Source organism: Protopterus annectens, chromosome 2.part0 (genome assembly GCF_019279795.1).
Source record: "Protopterus annectens isolate FY-2018-M chromosome 2.part0, PAN1.0, whole genome shotgun sequence".
NCBI lineage: Eukaryota > Metazoa > Chordata > Ceratodontiformes > Protopteridae > Protopterus > Protopterus annectens.
The window spans coordinates 673,992,735-674,015,095 of record NC_056728.1 but is presented as its reverse complement, the minus strand read 5'-3'; positions in this window follow the sequence as shown (position 1 = coordinate 674,015,095).

Sequence of the window (22,361 nt, the reverse complement as noted above, 5' to 3'; positions counted from 1 at the left end):
GATTTGGGATTTCTTTAGGTGTAGCATGTCCAACAGCTCGGGGTTTGACATAGCTTTATATGTTAGGCAGAGATCACCTTGGAGTAGGTGATATGCTATGGAGTAAAGCTGGAGTTTTTTGAGACTGTCAGTGTAGGGCATCTGTTTGAGGCCAGTAATCCTCTTTGTGAGGTACGTCTGTGGCCTTTCCAGCTGCTGCAGATGTCTTGTGAGGTACATTCTAAAAGGGGCGTTGTACTCTATAATGGGTCTAATGAGTGTCGAGTAGAGGGGAACATTGACCTCTTTTTTCCTAGATGAGAACACTTTTGTGATGAGGTGTGCCATGTAGAAGGACTTCCTGACTACTGTGCCGGTGTGATTATCAAAAGAGAGACTACTGTCCACCCAGGTCCCCAGGTCTCTTATCACACATTTGGCATTAAGTAGACTGCTACCTATGTGGTAGCTCATGGGTACAGAGTTTTTACCAAAGGGGATTACAATGCACTTTTTGGCATTGAGCTTGAAGCCATGGCTCTGACACCAGGCATCTGTCTCAGTGAGGCCCTTTTGTAGGATGTCCACATCATTAGGAGTTTCAATTATGGCTCCTAGTTTGCAGTCATCTGTGAACTTCATTAGCCAAAGACCTTCTATGTTAGACTATACTTCAGAAAAGTAGATACCAAACAGGAGAGGACCCAGGACAAATCCCTGTGGTACTCCACTTGTCACTGGTCTGAAGTCGGACTTGGAGTCTGCTACTTTCACAGTCTGGGTTCTGTCAGTGAGCCACTTGGCAGCCCATCTTGTGACATAGGGATTTATACCTAGTTTAGTGAGTTTTGTCTATAATTCCAGAGTGGGGGATGGTGTCAAAAGCCTTGGTGAGATCTAGATAGGCTGTGTGAACCACCTTACCCTCATCTATGGCTTTGGTGACTTCTTCAAAGAAGTCTATCAGGTTTAGGAGACAAGATCTGCCTTTTACAAACCCGAACTGGGTGGGGTCCAGAGTTTGGAGATTACCATTGTCTTTGTTTATAAGTTCCATGATGATACGTTCCATGCCTTGCCGACCAGGCTCATTAGGCTAATGGAGCGGTAGTTCCCGGGGGCCATGGTGGCTCTCCCCCTTTGTGGAGTGGGATAAACGTCACTGTGCACTATTCAGTGTGCACAAAGCCAGAGGTTAGGCTATGATTGAACATGATGTTAAGGTGGGGTGCCAGTTAATTCTGTAGTTCATGTTCAGTGTTGTCAGGTCCCATGGATACTGTGTTCTTGGCTTTGGAGATTGTATTTTTTACCTGTGCAGCCATGATTACAGGAACTTTGCATTCTTCCCATATAGAGATGGGCCCTTTAGGGGGTGATAGAGGAGTAAAGTTAGCACTGAACCTGTCTGCCAGGATGTTGGCAATATCAGTTGGTTCTGTATATTTAATGCCATTGTGCTGTAACTCAGAGCAGATCTGAGTGTTGCCATTGAGATTCTTGACATAGCTATAGAATGCTTTGTGGCTGTCTTTAGAATCAGTGGCGATTTTGTTTTCATAACTAGTGTTGGAGGATTTTATGAGGTATCTCAGCTTCTTACTGGGGTTGACCAGGGAGTTCCTCCAATCATGGGATTTTACTCTTTTTTTCAACAGTTTCTTTTTTCTGTTGTAGAGTTTGTTTAGGGCAGAGGGACCACCAGATTGGCTTCTTTTTTTTTTTGAGAATAGCATCTTGGTTCTGTTAGGGTTAGCACGATCCATGCACACATGTAAGTGCTTATAAAGTGCATTTATGTAGGATTCATTAGTCGTACCTCTATTGCCCGTCTGCATGGGTGTCATGATGGGGTTACTACCTGTCCCACTTTGCGAGGGACAGTCCCTCTTTGGGCAGTTGTGTCCTGACAAAAAATTGTAAAAATGGCAAATGTCCTGAGATTTTAGGACAAAATTATTTCCTATATTTTATGTAAAAGTTGCATAAAACAGTTATTATGTATCTGAAATACCTAAATGTTATGAGAAACAGAATAAGCAACTAAAATACTACAAGAATAAGCTTTTATTTAGGCAAAAAAGTTAAGTTCTATACTTTGTACTGGCCATGGGTATATGTCGGCCTGTAAAATCTGAAGTTTGTACCAAAAATGTCCCACTTTGGCCATTTGTAAAGGTGGCAATCCTATGCTGTGAAGTTTGCCACTTCTGTCTTAAGAAGCGTGAAGTTGGCTTTGGAGAAGTTTTTTACAGTGGTTTCCCTAATGGGGGGGGGGGGACTGGATGTGGATGTCTAGGGTGATTAGCTTGTGGTCAGATTTGACCAATGAGGAATTGACCTCTGGTTTGGAACACCAATCGCCCATGTTGGTAATGACCAGGTCTAGGATACTGCTGCCCCTAGTGGGGCTGTGGATAAGTTGATCCAAGGCATTGGAATTTATGAATTCTAGAAAACGTTGAGCAAAAGAGTTGGTACAAGAGTAGTTTTCCAAGTTAATGGTGGATTAGTTGAAATCACCCATTATGAGGGTGTTGGGTTGTACCCCAATATTTTCCAGTGTATCAAGAAATGAGGAGTGGGAATCCTGAGGCATGATGGGGGATCTGTAGCAAGTTATAATTTGGATTGTGGTCTTGCCCAGAGTTAATTGCACTTGGATAATCTCGGATGCATTATGCTGAGCAACTAGCCTGGAGGTGTAGATATCCATAATGAATATGGACATGTCTCCGCCTTTAGTGTTTTGGTCCAGGTTAGGTGGCCGAAAGGTGTGGTATGAATTATAGCCTGGTAACGTAGAGGTGCTCTTTGGAGCCTTGAACCAGGTCTCTGTCACTGCACAGATGTCGATGTTCTCCATTTTAAGGAGTGCCTCGAGTGAATGCATTTCGAGGTTTAGACTTCTAGCATTGAGTAGCATTACCCTCAGATTTTGCTTGATTGTACCTGTTACGATGGTGAATTTGTCATTTGAACCTTGCCTAAAAAAGGCACTATAGGGGTGGCAAGAGCCTTAGCCAGTATCTGGAATCCCAAGGGTAACAGGCCATCTCTGCCAAAGCATTGTGGTCTGTTGATCATGTCATCCCAGGCAGACAGATATTGGATCCCATTAGAATGACATCGGAATCTTAGCCAATTATTGAAGTCAATCATTTTGTCCTTGTACTGTGGTATCATTCTGGGTAATGGCAGGATGTTACTCAGGACTAGAGTCATACCTGCCTGAGCTACAAGATTGGAGAGCTCCTCCATGTCTCTTTTCATGTAGTTCAGGGAGGTATGTCTCAGGTCATTCACACCAACATGGACAATGACAAAGTCAAATTTGTACTTGTTATGGAGTGACCTAAGTGCGTGTGTTATGTGGTGGATCCTGGCACCCGATTGGCAGCTGACAGTAACTTTCTACTTGTTTAGCCTGGTGAGTGGAACATCAGTGTGCATGACTATAGAGTCACGTATGACTAGAGTGTTGGGTACGTTGTTATGCCTTATGGGCTGTGGTTGAGTGGCACATTGAGTTTGTGGGCTATGTGTCATTTAGGTTGTGTTGAGGGGTGGAGGTTGCTTGCGTTTCTGCTTTGGAGGTCTCTGTTGCTTGAGCAGATTTTTAATGAGAGCCTCCGCAAATGTAGTTGCGTGTTTTGTGTTTCTATGTGTCTGTTTTGATGGTGTAGGTTTTGAGAGACTATGTGATGAGTGTGGTGTGGTGCAAGTGTTTACCTTCTCCTCTTGACTGTCTAGAAACATTTTTAAGAAGAAATAGTTGTAACAATAATATAACTGTCTAATATTAAACAATAGTAGAAAAAAGAGAAAAAAACATAGGAGAAAGAATGGGTGTGTAGAATAGGATGGAATACAACACAATATAGAATGATATGTATACAAATTAGGTGTAAGGAGATGTTAATAAAAGTTTAACGGAATAAAAAAATAGTGAAAAAATGTGAATAATAAATTTAAATTTTCCAATGACCGTGAAACAAGTCTCACAGATTCAAGTTATGTGCCACTGCTGTGAGGAAACCAACAGTAGTGTAAACATCCTGCTGTACAGACACCCACTTAAACTGCCCTTCCCTCTTAATCAAATGTGGCCATTTATGGAAAGGGGTAATTCCAACATAAGTCTTTTATGAACTTCATCTACACAATTCTGCTCCATCTCCAATAAAACTACAATATAATATAGCTCAACTAGTCATTTTTCCTAGCATAGTACACACCAGTGCCATCCCCCAATGTAAATCTGAGTCGTTGGCAAACAAAATCTGATTAGTACAGGCACATTCCAAAACTTCATGAGAAGTGTTGGAGGAATCATACTTTTAACTGTACCAGTAGTGGTAAACTTTCTAACATTGTGAAACAGGTGTAACTCCACAAAGTGTATTAGAAATGGCCATTCCTCATGAAGGAAGTGTTTTGATAATGCAGTATAAGCCTCACACACCTCATGCTTATCTGAAAATGCCAGAGCTAACACCTATAATACAGAAAGGCCAAGGTCTTGCAGTTTCCAAAGATATTTTGGGAGAAATGGAAGAAGCAGTGCTTACTTTCTAAGGCAACATTATACATTTTACGACATTCACGATCTTATGGATTATATTACAAATTGAAAATAATATTAATAATCCTTGGTAATGCATTTGATTTATATTGCAAATTAGAAATAATATTAATAATCCTTGATGATACATTTAATGCATGCCACGTTTCATACACACCATGCCAGAAAAAGGTGAATGTCTTATGCAATTTATGTGCCATTAGCACAACGAGTAATGGTAAAGTTCCAATCATAGCACATACATCTATAAAACCTTGAAAGCTGTATATCTGCCTGCTCATATTCCCTTAGTTAGGTACATTCCATCCACTGGCCATATTGTTTCTGTAGCTAGGTCACTTATCTTTTGCTCTGTGCTGATGAATAGTAGTGAAATACATATTATTCTGTTATACAGAAACTCAAAATATTTTGTTTTTCACCGAGGCAAATCTAGATTTTCTAAAGTTAGACAATTAGGTCATATTGATATCAAGCAGTACTGAGCACTTCCTACCTGGGAAATTCACTGCAGACTCAGCTGACATGGATGCCATAACTTCATCAGCAATAATGCATGTAGCACCTTTTGATTTACTTGCCTTAACTTGGACTCATTCACTGGCTTAATAATGTCCACGTCCATTGTATTAGGCAAGTGGTCAAGCACAGTGGATTATTCCAATGTCTCTTCTTACACAGAAGGGACACTAACCCCTCTATCCTGCATTTGCATGACAACTTGAAACAGGAAGACACATTTTTTTTGTGGTTTGACTTTCTCCAGGTTATTTATGTAGCAATCTGCTAGCAGTATATCTTTCCCCCATTGTGATTTTGTGGTGAGATATTCTGCTCCAAGTACTGTTGATGCAAGTTGTGGGTCTTCCATAGCCTACATTACTGTGTTTGCTAACATGCAGCAGGACATAACATGTTCCTGTGTTAATATACTTGTTATTTCTATTGGGGTCTCTTCAACTGTACTTTGCAATGCACAATTATACAAAAGATGAATTTTAACACAGATATATGTGCATATAAGTCAGGATTGTGATGAAGGACATAACTCCTAACGTGCATTGTGTTAATTCTGTATGTTGCTTAATCAGTCGTGTTCTTTTTATAACTATTAAGTGTGTAGTCTGCTGCACTTGCATTTGGCACAGAGGGTTAATGCTGTTAGCTGTAGTTCCTATGGAACAGTGTCATACCTGTCAACCTCTTAGAGCAAGAAATCTAGAGAAAGCCACAAATAATGGGGGGGACAAAGGCCCAAAAATAGAGACACATTTTAAATATTGCTCTTACAAACTTAAAAAGTTTATGGAATAACAGCTTTTGCATTAGCCTCACCTTTCCGAAGAATATGAAGCCTGAAACTCAAATGTCTGCCACTATTTTCTGAATTTAGTCCTCAGTAATTTTCCAGAAAAACACAATTTGATGAAAAACAGACCAAAAATATGAGACAAAAATCTGGACGTTCTGTGCAAATCTGGACAGTTGAGAGGTATTCACTGTTTGCTTCCCTCAGCTATCATTTGGCTGCTTTGTGACTTTGAACAAGTAACTTAACCAGACATTGCTCCTGGGTTGCCCCTACAAAGGGACTGTGTGCCCAATGGGTCTATCTGGTTAACAAATGGGTATTTGTGCTGTTATGTGTATTTCATGTTGCACCTGCCTGAGAAACAATAATTGATGATATTCAATATTACAGAAGAGAGACTCACTGTTGCAACTGCACACCTAATATGAGACAGTGCTTAGATGTGCTTAAGAAGCTTTAGTGTGGTACCCTTGAAGTGTATTAGTCATATTTTAAAGCAAATGTAAGTAACAAATCTTTTGAGTTAGATATAACCTTGCCACCATATACAATACCAAATTATACAGGTGCAGGTACATCGCCTACTCAAAAGCTGCAATGTTTATGGTTTAATAATCAGTTATGCAATGAAAGGCCCACAGTGAAGACATCCCCAAGCAGGCAGTGGAGGTGGTGAGCTTTTCTTCCTCTGGGATGCATGCAACTAAGCTGCCCCTGGGATCTGCAGACCTATGAAAATAATAGCTTAAAAATAAGAGAAACCAAATAATAGAGAGAGAGAGAGAGAGAGTGATAGATGAGGAGAGAGAAGGAGATAAGAAATGAAATAATATTTTTTATTTAACATTTGTTAACCAGGAAAATCCAACTTGGAATGAGTCAATTTTCAGCAGAGGCCTGGAGAGAAACACTCCAGATGCATGTCTTTGTAACGTGGGAGAAAACCCACTCAAAGGCAACCTCCGCAGAGAAGGCATCCCAGCTGAGAATCAAACCGGAGAACCTCTTGCTGCGAGACAACAATGCTACCGCTGTAGCACTGCACCATCTGCATAGAAAAATTGAAGAAGAAACAGAGACAAGCACAAAGTGTTTTAAAACAAAACATTTTATTTATTGAAATGAATAAATATTTATTTGAATTAAACCCCATATTTCACTTTGTATATATTTGGTAAGCTTCCATAACAACTGTCCTGTCATAACGAATAGACCATCTGTCTAATTGCCATAAATCCATTAGTCTGTGGTACAATATACATTTTACACTTCAAACTAAGTTGTGTTGTCTAATGAACAGCATTCAAAGATAACTTTCTTTACTGAAAAGTACTTTTACTGAAGTGTACTTCTAGCAATGCAACTTCTGCATACTACACATTTTACTACTGTAAATGTACTTCTTGCTTATTATAGGTACTAAAACTGTAAATGAAAATGTAATTTACTGGAGCTTTTATCCCTGGGCTACTGCTGAAAATGGGCTATGCCCAGTCAGACCTTTCCAGTAAACAAAGAAAAACAAAAATAATAATACATATTTTTTAAACTACTGCTAAGTGCCGTTGATACACTTTCCTCTTACTACTGACTGCATCTTTACAGAACACATTGATGGTACTTGATATTAATACTTCTTAAGTTATGTATAAGAAGTACTCCTTTAGTGCTTTATGGTTTACCGTAATACCCAAAAATGGCAATAATAATGTCAGTACCTTTGAATACTATATTGAGATATATCTATCTACTTATCTATCTATATACATACATATATATATATATATATATATATATATATATATATATATATATATATATAAGTCCCCTTCAGTAGACCAAACGTTTATAAGTTTGAACCACATATAGCTGAGACCATATGTTCGAACTTGTAAAAGTCCGATCTGACTGAATGGAGATCTCTGTATAGAGCGGAAAGGGAAAATTTCCCATTTCCACAATGTAGTGTGATCTCGGAGTTGGTATATTTAAGTAAGTGAGGTGTAGGGGGTACAGGGGGGCATAGCACCCCTGCTATAGACATTTAGTTTTGTGTTTTTTTGGTTTTATGTGGCTTTACGTCAGTGTTCGAACTTTTACGAGTTCAAACATATGGTCTCGGCCATATGTGGTTTGAACTAGTAAAAGTTTGATCTACTGAAGTAGATCTATAGATATATATATATGGTTCCCCTTCAGAAGGTCGAATGGCTGAAATCTTGAAATGCATATGGCCGAAGCCATATGCTCGAATTTCAGAAGCTCGACCTTATGAAGGGAAAGAAAACAAAAGCAAGAAAGCAAAAAACAGTGTTTCTGCAGGGGGCAAGCCCCACTGCACCCCCCACGCCCCCTCTACTTATTTATTCTAACTCTGAAATCACACTACAGTGCAGAACTGGAAATCTCATGTTCTGTGCTGTATGTCAATCCCCATTCAGAAGGTCGAGCTTCTGAAATTTCGAGCATATGGTCTCAACCATATGCATTTCGAGATTTCAGCCGTTCCACCTTCTGAAGGGGAACCATAGATATATATATTCTTATATATATATATATATATATATATATATATATATATATATATATACATTTCTTTTCAATGTAGTAACTCAATGGAATAAGATGACACTCATTTATATTTTTTTGAAATGTAATCTATCACTTAAGACACCAAAATAGTTATTGTGCAAATTAATTTGAATTTACACAAAACTTTTCATGTGCATATGATTTACGACTACTCTGTGCTAATCACTCCAACCCACATCTGCCCCTGCCTTTAGTTATATGAGATCTCCTTCTCACCTGTGGAAATATGAGGAATAGGAAAGAAATCAAATTTGTTTACCCATATCATATATGTGAGCACTGCTGATGAAAACATTTTTTTTATTTATAACTTGGATAATACTCCTTAATAATTTCTTAACTGACCCCCTGTCATGCATGCCTCATGAAAGGAATCACTGCACTGAGTTTTCTAGAAGAAATTCAGCATGTTGCTGTATAAATGTATACCTGGGGGTTGATGCATTATTTCATACAATGTTATAGCAGAAGTAAGAATTAGTCAGTCCCTAACAATCCCTTGTTTTCATTCCTTAGTAATATGGAATTTAACTTTAACAAATTGGTATGATTTGTATTCATAATTCCTTAGCTGACACATTCAGAGGCAAACCAGTGTCTGTGGATGAAGGGATGGATTCGGTATTGAGATATTGATCTAAATGGCAAAGTTAGCAAATAGTCAACTTTAGGTAGGAAGAGCACATTCCTGCAAGATCTGGCTTTACTAATAATTTCAAATGAACTGAGTAAACTGCAATGACATATTTGAATCAATATTTGTCTGTGCTTATGTGAATATTGTCATTAATTCTGAGGCAAGTTGATTATTCTTAATTCTGTAATTTACACGGAATGGACTAAGGTATTACAGAATGAAATAAGGGAACAATAATCTACGGTATGCATATGAGACACAGCCACCCCATCCACGCTCTGCCTTGGGTGTGGAGGCTTGCTGATGTTCTTAGTCATTTTGTAATTAGACAAAACTTCTGGAAATCTCCAAAAATATTGCCGATATGTGTATAATGGCATACTTTCACATGACAGGCTCAGTTTTCATATGACTAACATGTAAACTTTATGACTTTTGCAAGGGTGAAATAATTCAAGCATAGTGAATTCCAATGTTAAACAAATGCAGGAAATAAACATTCTATGGAAATTTTGCAGGTATGACTTTGACATAGTATCAATAAAACCGGCAGAAGGATTTAATTTCTATTGTTTTGAATTTTGTGTTCGCACAAAATGTATATATTTTGTATATATACATATAACAATGCATACATAACAGCATAATTCTACATATATATATGACTAGACAACATAGCCTTGTACTGAGAAAATGTAGTTTTCTGGCCTTATGGGTTGTACACATTTTTCTTAAAAAAATGGGAAAATTAGTTGCACGAGAATGACTGCTCTTGATATTATCATATGAGTCAATAACATTTACCATTGTCACAACTTCTGATGTAAAATCCATTCAAAGAACATCTTGCATTCCTACTAAAAAAAAGAAATCAGGATTCCAGATAGAAATGCTTGTTTTAACCACAGTTTAGAAGAGATGTTGCTCAGTTTCTTGAACTACATAAAAAGCTGTACATTTCAGTGATTTGTATGCCAATGTTATAAGCAGTTGTTCCTTTACAACTTGTTTTTCTTTTTGTTTACACACAGACACACGCACACACACATACACACACATTTATATATACATATATATATATATATATATATATATATATATATATATATATACAGAGAGAGAGAGAGAGAGACATGCACACAATCGTACACCCTCACAAACACACACACACACACACATTTATATATATATATATATATATATATATATATATATATATATATATATATAGAGAGAGAGAGAGAGAGACATGCACACAATCGTACACCCACACAAACACACACACGCACACATTTATATATATATATATATATATATATATATATATATATATATATATATACAGAGAGAGAGAGACATGCACGCAATCGTACACACACACACACACACACACACACACACACACACACACACACACACACACACACACACACACACACACACACACACACACACACACACACACACACACACACACACACACACACACACACACACACACACACACACGTGAGCGCACGTATGGATGCACATAGCCAGCTGATCCCTTCTGCCCCTCTGCAAGTCATCATATCTGTGTCTGCACTGCTGTCAGAGTGAGGAAACTATCAGTGATGACAAGTGACCCCCAACCATTCCCATATATCAATTTACTTCCACATGGAGCTGATAGTTACTTGCTCCATCTCTCTAGGCATGACTCCTGCAGCAGTTAAAAGAGGATTTTGGTCTAGACAGCTGACCAGCTTCAGTCTCAACCATGGGATTTAACAGATGCCATTCTTGCAAAGTGCCCTTTTAGATATTCCTTGGACATCAGTGAGAATGACACTTTGAAACATTCAGATGTATTGCTAGATTATTGTGTATAGCATCTTTTTCCATGTTAAACCTTTATTTACATTGTTGTTACTGGAGACAAGATGGTACACCCTAAGAGGTGTGGTGTCACTATGCTCTGCCCATATACCCATATAGGGGTAGCACCTAGGGAAGTAATACTGGCATAAAGGATTGTTGAGATAAAAATACTATGGTGCTTGCATGCATTCCATCTTTTTGTCAAGAGTAGCCTCATTTTATCAGTATGAAGTGACTGTTAATTGTATTTTTATGGCTTATGAATGATACAACTGGGAATGTGCAAGGTGCCATTTTCACTGCTATCTGCATGTGTTAAAAGACTTACTAACTGTTTCTAATGTCAATGGATAGAGGAAAAGTGAACAGTGATGGTAAACTGTTTGAAGTAATTCATGAAAATATAAACCTATGTACTACCAGATCCTAATGGGGAAAAGTTTTAGCTATACATTTCAGAAATGCATTACAGTTAAAGTGACAGACACAGTACTGCAAAAATAATTAAAACCATCAACTCAGAAGTAATCCTTGTGGTGCTAAATTTGTTTATTTCTTAGTATCAGCTTGCATGAGGGAAAACATGTAGGTGCTATGAGTGGTAGACCTGGTTTATGTTTGGCCCAAAATATTCATACAGGTTACAAAATGCTGCAGTATTAGGAAATGTGACAAAGGAGAGACAACTTTAGTTCATAGGAGAACCACAGTCTTATGGATGCTCTGCTAACATATGGGGAACATCTTTTTGGGAAAAGGGGGGAGAGGGGCAAAGCAGGCAGAGAGAGCTGAGGCATGGGATCAGTGCTGTAGGGGAAGAAATTGCACCTTGAAACAGTATAGGAAAATAATAAATGAACTGGTGTGATGTGCAAGGACAAAAGGTAGGTAGAATGCAATTACCAATAGGAGCTGTAGTAGTAGCCTTTTCACACTCACTCCAGCCTTTAACATCCAGTGAGGAATATATTATCTCTGTAAGGCATGATGACTTTGTTGTAGATGCTGCTGCTGCTGGTATCATCAGAGGTGATGTGGACCCTGGTACTTTAAGACCACTGCGGCAATTGCAGTCATGAAGTGTGAAAAGTTAGTGCATTGCTGATTTCAGTTTGTTATGCTGAGATCTACTGGAAATGATACATGTATACTTATAGCCTTAATGTTTCTTAGCCTTAGCTATATACTCACATATTTCTTCATTGGGACAGCACCAGAAGCAACCCCACCCTGTACATCAGCACAGCAAGCTGAAGTTAGCAGAATAGCTGACTGCAATGATGTCATAACCCTCATATTCATGTCACAGCCTGAGGACAGTGGCACACAGTTACAAAGTACACTAGCAGAACCCTACCCCACAGCAGGTGGATAACTCCATAAGAAGTGACACAGGCTCACACACTCAGCTGAATGAGTAAATGATATTTCAATGTGTGTGACCAATGTGGGAGAGGGGACTCCATGTAGCTCAGCACTTATTTCATGTAAACAACCTGAACACTTTGATGAAGAGACTTCCATTTCAAAGGTAAGAGAACTCACTGTTACACCATTACAAAAGGGGGAGGCGAAAATATTTTCCACTGTTAGCTGCCTTGACAAGCAAGACCTTGGCCGCCTGGCACTAATGTTCTATGACATCATTCAGGTACAGACCAGTGCAACTGACAGCCAGGCAGATATACACTATTGCAGGTTATATGAGAACAGTGGAGGCCAGGTAACACATCATGATGATCTTCATGGGCAATATGGTTACACACAGCATCCTCATCTGCCTCCATGCACACACTAGAAAAGTCTTACCAGAAGCACACTGGAAACACAGCTGAATATATTAGTAACACATCAAACATCACTAATATATTAATAACATGTCAAACCATCAGTAACATGTCAAAACACACTAATATATTAGTAATGTGCCAAACCTCAATAATATATTAGTAAGTTGTCACCTTATAGACACTTTCCAGACATGGAAATCCATGCATAATTCTTCATTACATCGAAAAACAGTGATGAGCAAAAAAAGAAAAAATGAAAGAAAAGCTTTATAGTACCTTTGCATATCTTAACACACTGTTCTTTGCAATCCTGCTAGCAAAGTTAGCAATTTTGCCACTTAACCTACAGCAGATGTGCAGCAGTCCTGATCTACCCCTGCTAAACTAGAAGTTAGTTCAGTTAATTCATATGAGCAATACACAAAAATCTGTGTAATTTGAGATATTTCTTTAAGCCTTTGTCACCGTCTATGGAGATGACAGCTGAGAGTTGTGCCTGACAGAATAAACTGTTACCACTGCCCAATCCAGTCCATAAGACCACATTCAAAAAAGTTTGAAAAATTTTCTGTTTTGGATGAAAAGAAAAAAAAATTGATTCACGGTGTCCGTCCCGAGAATATGTTATTCTGATTGCTTGTGCCTTTAACCTTGTAATGAGCAACGTTTTTTTTAATCTTCAGACTTACACAGCCCAAGGGGATTACTGTTTAAATTCTCATACCTTTCATTCACCATCCAAAAAATAATGCAAATAAGGCAGAAATTAATGGTATGTCTTTCTAGAGGAAATGTAAACTGTCCAGAATATAGACTCTACAACAAAATGCAGGCTTGGCCAGATGTCCTTTTCACATTAGGCATGCAATGTATGCAATGTTCATGCTTTGGCATGAACTTTACCTAGCAGCATTTGTCCTTGTCAGGAAGTTGGAATGTGTGGTCTCATTTGAAAAAGCAGGTGTGCAGCCTCAAGTGTTTATGTACTCAGCCCTCAAAAAATAGTCCGTAGAAAAGTGATGTACGTGTAAACACAATTTGTTTAAATTCTTGATTTAATAAAAAAAAAAAAAACGTTACTGACATAGTTTGATCACTAATACCTTGGCATCACTCTTGCAGTGTATCTGGAAGTCTGTTATTCTTCAATAAACATTTTTCAGAACTATAAAATGTTGTGTCATCCCTCTCTCTCTTTCTCTCTGTCTCTCTCTCTCTCTCTCTCTGTTCTGTTATTTGGCAAATACTCACCACAGTTTCTTTGTTCTCAGTACTACATATACGATGTTTCTTTTCCTTTTTGCCACACCTTAAAATGTATTTTATTTATGTTATTTGACATTTGTTAACCAGGTGCATAAGCTGGTCTAAGAACCCTTTTCAGCCACAATAATAGAAATATAGCTGTACAGTCTTTCTGAGTAAATTCATCAGTATTCCACTGTATAAGGGCAATTTAAATATCAGTCACTACATATCAAACAAATTAAGGATTTAAGGATATATTGAGCAGAGATTAATTCTATTAATTACAATGTTAATAACAGGAGCACTGCCAAGATTATAAATGTGTGTACCCACAATACTGTTATACAAAGCTAAACCTTCACTCCTTCTGAAAATGTGTATGCCAATAACAAATACAAAATACAAATGCAAAGTTAAACCTTCTTTCCTTCTGAAACCACTTAATAGACCTTATGCTAACTACAATCTACTGGAGGTCAGTAATTTGTGAACAGTGGATGATTATGTAAATAGATTTATGGTTACACTGTGTCTCTCAAGAACCTGCATTATTTGTCAATTTTTATAAAATAGTTACTGTTGTTTTCCTGACATTAGCATTCTTGTTTGAATGGGAAATCTTGGAGAAAGCTTTTTACTGGAGGTTAGCTTGAAAAGGAGTCTTATCCACTGCAAGGGATTAGAGCTCCTAAGGCTACATGGCTGTTGCAAATGCAGTAATTAGTGATAAAATGGTGCTTGGCAACTAGTGTTGATGAAGTTATTTGTTAGGAAGCTCAGAAGTAATGAGAGTCTGGTGTAGACAGGTAAACATTTGGTATTATTGATTGTACTGCTGTAATGTTCTTTGCTGTTGGCGATGCATATGAAATGAAGGATATAATGTTCCATGGCATTCCAAATCTTTCATAAATAGCAATATTTTTTCAATATAAAGTGCAATAATCAGAATAACTGATTGTAGATTATATGAAATTAATTTTCCATGTTCGGTGAGTAAGCAAATATTTCAAGATGTCAGATCATGTGGATATGTAAGGGAAGTATATCCTAGAAAAATCCAGTTCTTCCCCCTTTGTCATTGGCAAAACACAGGCAAGGCCTTGAGTGTGAACATCCATAGCAATCAAAGTTAATCAAAGAATTCTGGGATTAAGGAATAGAATGTGCAGCCCATGTGACAACAAATAATGTGGTCTGTATCATTTAATTGAATACCTAATTGAGCGAATCACTGTTTGTTGGAGTGACTTGAGAGAAAGCTCTATTAAGCTAACAATCGGTTAAGCAAAAAGTTTCCTAGGGGAAAAACAACAGTTGCCTGCCCTCTGACCATAACAAGCAAAACAGAATTAAAAACTCTGCAAAGTGAGGGGCTTCACTCCCACACTCCCCAACTTAATATACCAACTCCAAGATCACATTACAGTGGGGGAAAACAGCAAATTCCCAATGAAGGCCAATCATGCCCTTTCCCTGGGAAAACATTTGCTTAAACAATCATTTGCTTTAAGTCATTTTGACAAATAGTGAATCACTCAAGTAAATATTCGATTAACTAATATAGATCCAAAATAATGCAGTCAAATGTATTGGTTAGGTAAGTGGTCCTTGTATAAAAATTTGATATTTTATGATAATCACTGTCCAACCCGAGACTTAAAAGATGATTGCATTATTGGACTTTATGTCACTTGATGAAAAATCCTATTATTCTGCCATATTACAAAGGATAATTTAGACTAGCAGCTAATGATGTCCTAAACACGCAGCTGAGCCAGAGGGATTAGGTGATATACTAGCCTGTAGCACTGTCTTATATCGGGGTTAACTTACTGAACTGCAAGACAAACACTGCCCTCAAAAAAGGAATACTTGAAGGAGGTTCTGCTAACCTATCTAGGAAACCTAATGAATCTAGTGACTGCACAGAATTGTAACTCAAATGGTTTTATCACGTAGGTTTCATGAAAAAAAGAATGAATAAAAGATATTTAATAGCCAGCATTTGTCTCTGGACTGACTAATGAACTCATATTTTCAAAACCCAAACAAGTTTTGGCAGAAAACAAGCTTATTAAAATATTTTTTTTCATTACTACCGTGTTCTGTATAGTGTTTTTCTTGATGTCCTCTGGCTACTGTTGTCTTAGCAGATTGTAACTAATGTTTAAACATATAGCTTTTCTTCTAGGTACAACATTGAAAATGAGCAAGTGTCCAATTGTATAATACAGATAAACAATTAAGCAGATAGATACATAGGTATCTAGACAGCTAGACGAATAGACAAACATTTGGCTGATAAACATTTAGCAGAATGAATAGAGCCTACCTGCAGTAAGACATAAAACAGTCAGCTATCAGACAGACAGCTACAACTACTGTTCCTACTAACTTTGCATCAGCATTTCCTTTTCCCTCTTATCCACATTATCACAGTAGTTTGGGTACAACATCTCATTCTGCCTCCCATAGAAATTCTCTTTTCTGTGAATGAAAGAGACAAGTGTTAGAGTAAATTAAACCTGCAGTGCAGTTGTGCAACTAGGACACCCATGTGCACCATTTATTATCTCCACTCGAACCCCCTTATCAGTGTTGAAGTAGACCTGGGCATGATGCTAAGCTGTCTTACCCATTTCCTGATGCATGTGACTCAACAGTCTGCAGGTAGCAAAGACGCATTTTACTTCTTTTTCCCATTGGTTAAACTGATTGCAGCCATGGCTTCCAGACAGTTAAACAACTAGCGTAGCAAATTTGGCATCCTTGACTATTTCAGCATGGTGAGTGTACAGCTATAAGTTTTTGTCAGTTCCCAACAACATGAATTCTGATATGGACAGCAGACTGATGACAGGAGCTGTTTTATTTTAAAGGAGTTTGACTTGGTGGATCGTACTAGAATTCAGGATGGGTTGTAGAAACCAAGTGGAGTATCTAAGCCATAACTTGATTCAGTAACTGCTTCACTGGCAGGGAACCTTACCTAAATGTTACAGGAATACTGTACTCGGCAAGAAGCAGCATTTCTGGAATGCTACAAAGTTAACTTTTCATCCAGAGTGTTTAGGCAGAACTAAAGCGGAGGTATCCAGAGTAAACTCTTGACTATGCATGATCATAACATAATAAGGCTCAGAGGACACTATAATCCCAATGTTATTAGTTAAAAGCTAGGATATGACCTTATCTGTCTACACCAAAGCTTCTCGACAAGGAACCTGCAAGCCAACTTTGACCAAAGAAAGGCAATGTTTTCTGGTATTTCACCTGCACTGCAGATGACTTCTAAAGATTGGAAAATAATATTTAATATTTCCAAAGCAAGCCATTTGAAAATAATATGCAGACCTACAAATCTCTTAATTCATGTGGACCCATATGTGGAAATACTAGTGAACGTCACTCTGATCCACTTCAAATAAACTCATGTCACAGAATATACTCTTCTCCCATTTCAGCCATAACTTCCCTCTCAGTATTAGCCTTTTAACAGAATGAAAAAAACATTGTAAATCATTTAAATTGCTATCTTTGACTTATGCAACTAGCCATTTACACAAATGCTATCAGCATTGTATGAAGCAGAGTGGATCCCCGTCATTGTTAAATGGATATTTTCAATAAATAGTCAACAGGGTGAAAGAACAAGAGTCAAAGTTCAGCTGCAGGAAAAACAAGACAACCCCCACAGAAATCTTTGTTATGACACTAATAAAAAAGCTACTATGGCAATGCTTCTGTACCACAATAGCAAGCGTTCTAAATTGTTCAGCATACTAAGGGAAATAAGATCTGATCTGTATAAAGTATACAATGCTTTCATTTCTTAGGAATATGCCTGCCTCTCTGCATAATACATTTGTAGCAGATTTTCCCATGATTCGAAGTACTCTACTACCTGAGAACAGGCCTGCTTAAAAATGTATAACTTTGACAGAACATTCAAGGGTCGGTGTTTTTCCAGTTGCAAAATATACTTGATTTAATCTCTTGAAACCATAACTTAATACTTGGTTAATCCTGCGTTGCATGTTGTGAGTTGTCTGTTTTAGTTATGATCCAGCTTCTCACTTGAGAATAAATAACAAGCTACTTCTTGTAGTCTAGGGTTTGATTCCCTCAGTGTCCATTTGCATGCAGTGTGGCTCTAAGTAAGTAATTTAACCAGAAAGTGTTACCAGGAGGAGTCTGATTGGTTATGCATTAATGCTGTTTGCTGTTATGTGATGTTGTGTTATATTACTGACACAATGATCAACGATGTTTTTGGTCCAAAGGCTATGACCTTTATGGTAAGAAAAGCAGCAGTTTGTACAGGTATTACACATTCACTGAATATACTGGCCTTTGGAAACTGGATACTCCACCAGATCTGCCTCACTTTCTCACCTGCTGAGTCATTGTAAATTGCATTTTTGGGCAGCAGACTTTAACAAATATACTCAGTACCCTTATTTCAATGCATGTGTTGGAATGTGCTGTGTTATAAATGAAACAGTTGATCAATGTGTTCAGATAATGGTTACAATGTGATCAAAGGTCATATCTGAAGCTGTTCAACTACACATGCAATATAAACCTCTGAATGAACTTTGCTGTTTTATTCTGAAGTTGTTCAGCTATACATCCAATATAAACCTCTGAATGAACTTTGCTATTTTATTTTTACGCACTCTGTTATTATCTTCAGTAAATGTCACCTTAGTGTGTCAGATGTACATATAATATTTTACTTTTTACAAGAAAGTAGTGGTGTCATTTGTAGCTTAATATGGCTGGAGCTAGACAAACTTGTTTGCAACTCTTAAATCAAAATTATATGTTACATGACCTTAAATTATATAGAGTGAGATTTACCATGCACGTTAATAATTAACAAAAAATAGCTCTGTGAACCAAACTGTTCATATATCCATTTGTACAGTCAAAAACTTTTTTTTATAAAACACTACAAGTTCCAGTATTTCATAACAAAAAGTCATTTAACTGAAGATTTTTCTGAGAATCATATCTGCAATGAAAACATCATATATTTTACTGCTCTGTACCCATGATATTTTAATGATCATAAATGTTTTTCTGACACCAATAAAGGATGTTAATACTCTATTAAAATGCATTGAATTTCTTTATAGTCGTTGACTAGTTCTTACATGGCTGGTACAAGTAACCAGCTTTCAGCTGCAACACTGGGTAAAAGGGACATGAGCTGCTTCGTGTAAATACTAAAGGCAATAAGCTGTAATTATTAATTAAAACATGCACTTGTCATGGTTAAAGGGTATTCTGCATGATATAACAGAAACAGCAGGATTTTGTACAAAGTACTGCTGATGGAAAAACAATTTATTACATTTTTCTATTGCAATTTTGAATCAGAACACTAAATTCCTATGGGTTTACTGCAAACAGTGCTTCCGTATCAACGAAAATTACTGCAAATATAAGTTCACTTCAGTTCCTGCTCACTCCCACCTGAAGCATTTATACTAGAGATTTTGTAGCTCTACTTATCCTTGTATGAGATCTGAATGCCCACAAAATATACAGCAGGCTTCATCTAAACTGATAGTTTACTCATGGTTTTATCCCCACCATTTTTGCAAACATTTTTACAGACATTAAGCAAATGTTATCTATACTAATGGGAATGCTGTGAATGCACCTAGGGTTAGATAACTATAACTTGCATGTATGGAAAAGATAATATTTGAAGAAATGAGGCCAGTCTGACTTTCAGGCAACACTGACAAAATTACCTTACATTCATAGATTTGTATGCCCTGGTGGGCCATTTTAAGCCTAGCCAATCATTCTATGTGAGAATCAAACCCTTCACCTTGTGTCTGTAAGGTAAACACCTTAACCATTATGCCATCCTCCCCTTGGCAACTTGCTTAAAATTACATTGTTGTAATAGCATCTCAGACACATGAAGACATCTGTTATTTCAATGAGACAAGAGTTATCATTACATTGTTTTTTTCTTTTATTTTGTTTTCCATTATTTTATTTTGCTTTCATATTTTAAACAGAAACCAGTATGAGTGGAAAGAAAATAAAGAATTACAAACTAAGAATGCTGATTTTAATTACTGGTTTAACTGCATTCTGTTTGCAGTAAAACATGATATGCCTCTGCACTATGGCACTTCATAACATCTGCCTCACTTCTACAACTGAGCCCCCAAATTTGACCTCCAGCCTAAGCATTCTCCTGCCCTAAGCAATGTACATACAATGTCTATAACAAACGATAGAAAGCTGGTAGGAGCAAAATACCCAAAAAATATCAATTTCTGGAGTAAGTTGTCAGCTACTTTGACATAATGTGGCAATGTAGAGAGACAGACTGGATGGATAGTGCAACTGTTAAGAAAACTCTTTGTAGATAATAGCCCATATTGTCTGTCTATGAAAAGACTATAACAAACCGTTTTCTTAATGAACTGTTTATAAAACCTAGCTCGCTGATGGTGTACTTAGTTGTTCAGCTTCTATATCATTATGGTTGTCTGGGTTAACTGTGCAACAATTTTTTAGATGTCTATTTCCATTTCTCAGAGACATAGCATGAGCTTTTTTATCTTATATAAATGTATGAGAGTTTACATGTTAATTTAATGGAACTGTAACATTGAAAAGGTAATCTGCATCTATTTTCTTTTGAAAGTGTATTCCATAATTATTCCATAATTTTCAATTCTTACTGGAAGTGAATAACTTCACTTAAAAACATATCAGTGAAGAACATATACTTGCTACAAATTACCAGTATAAGTTCTTCAGTTAAAAGAACATATACTGATTATTTCTAGCAATGGACTTGTATTATGGAGTCATAAGCGATTTATTCCTTGGCATATAGGAAGAGATATTTAGCAGATTCTTTAAAGGCAGCAAGTATTTTACATAATCCACTTGCATGTGTAAAGAATCAGTACATAATAAAATAAAACTTCAAATGTTTCTACTTGGCTTCATATGCTACATTTTCCATATCTTGAAAATGCCTGGCAAAGTATTTCTGTATTTTTTGCAGCTGTGTAAGATGATTCTGTTATAAAAGAAAAATAAAGAAAATGCTATTATATTGTGATATGTGTTTTACCAGGGCTATAAGCAAAGTAACTGGCCTTCCCCTAGTGGGACATAATGCATCTTGACAGTCGTGTAACAGAGCATAAGCATACCTAAGTAACTGTGTTACACTGAGTACAAAGCTCAGATTTTCTCTGATCATTTCCAAGATCTTTCACACTAGAGACATGCTATATTGGTAGATTACCTCAATATGAAAAGAACAGATGCTGCTGTCCTGGTGAAAGCTGTTAGGGGTGGGATTGGGAGGTACAATGCCACGTGTGCCACAGCTGAAGCTCTGAAACTCTAAGTATGAGCTAATTTACATATATCGCATGCAGCATGCTACACTTTTTTCTTATTAATTTGTTTATGCATTTATTTTCTACCTCAACTTTGAGTTGAAGCCTCTTTGTTCAAAATAATCCAGTGTTGTTTTCCTGTAGGTATTTAGCAGGCAGACAGCTAACAAGAGTAGAATGTGCACATTCTCAAAATCAAGTAGTAAAAACATGAAGCAATCCTTCTTTGAGATTTAAGTCGTCTGGTTTATTCAAAGTAATCAATGCATTCCTTTATAATAAGTGAAACATTGTATCTGATGAAGTATGATAGACAAATGCACTCATTACTGTCAATAAACTGGACAACTTAAAGCTCAAAGAACGGATTGCTTTGTGTTTTTATTGCTTGATTTTGAGAAGGTGTACATTCTACTCTGGTTTGCTGCCTGCCTAGAAAATACCTACATGATTACTACAGTGGATTATTTCAAACAAAGAGGCCTTTCCTTTTCTTTTTACTTGTTGGTTCTGGGGAGAACCAGCCACTCCACTGGGTTTGGAGACCCTACAAGGGGACCTTTTCTACAATAGATAGGCTATATTTTGAATCAAATTTGATTTTAAGAAGGAACCAGTTCAGGGAACTGCATAGGATATTAGATGACCTAACTACAGTTTTGTGAGAAGACTTAATAACCCCAGAATCAAATGTCATTACATATGAGTCATTACAGTTAATTTTCTGCATATTGAAGTTACACCATTTATCCATTTATTAAATAATTAGGTACAGATTGGAGCCTCACTCAGTCCTTATAATTATGAATTATAATAGCTAAATTGAGATTGTTAGCAAATATAAATAGCTAACAATTGTTTAGAGAAGCATAGTGGTGTTGTGGCACAGTGATTATGTTGTTGCCTCAGACGGCTTGCTTCTTTGGATTTTACATGAGGCACCTTACGTATGGAGTTAGCATAT